The sequence below is a fragment of the Penaeus monodon genome, chromosome 31 (assembly GCF_015228065.2).
Source record: "Penaeus monodon isolate SGIC_2016 chromosome 31, NSTDA_Pmon_1, whole genome shotgun sequence".
In the NCBI taxonomy this organism is placed as follows: domain Eukaryota; kingdom Metazoa; phylum Arthropoda; class Malacostraca; order Decapoda; family Penaeidae; genus Penaeus; species Penaeus monodon.
The window spans coordinates 2,053,201-2,053,465 of NC_051416.1; positions in this window are offsets into that span (position 1 = coordinate 2,053,201).

Here is a 265-nt window from a genome sequence, read left to right on the forward strand (position 1 = left end):
CCCAAGCCGGGGTCGCCGACCTCTTGGCGTGCGATTCGTTGCAAGGAGGTTAACGGAAGACTTGAATCGCTTTGAAATTCTCGCCAAATTTTCGATTCGCTTATTTCCAACCTTAAAGATTGTGATTTTTTTTTTTTTAATGGAATATATCTCTTAATCTGAAATAGTCCTAAGTCTAAATCTATGTTTTTATAGAGAGACGAAGGAAACTATAAATAGCCGAGGCGCAGAAATTCTTCTTTGGAAAATCCCTCTCTTCGCTTTA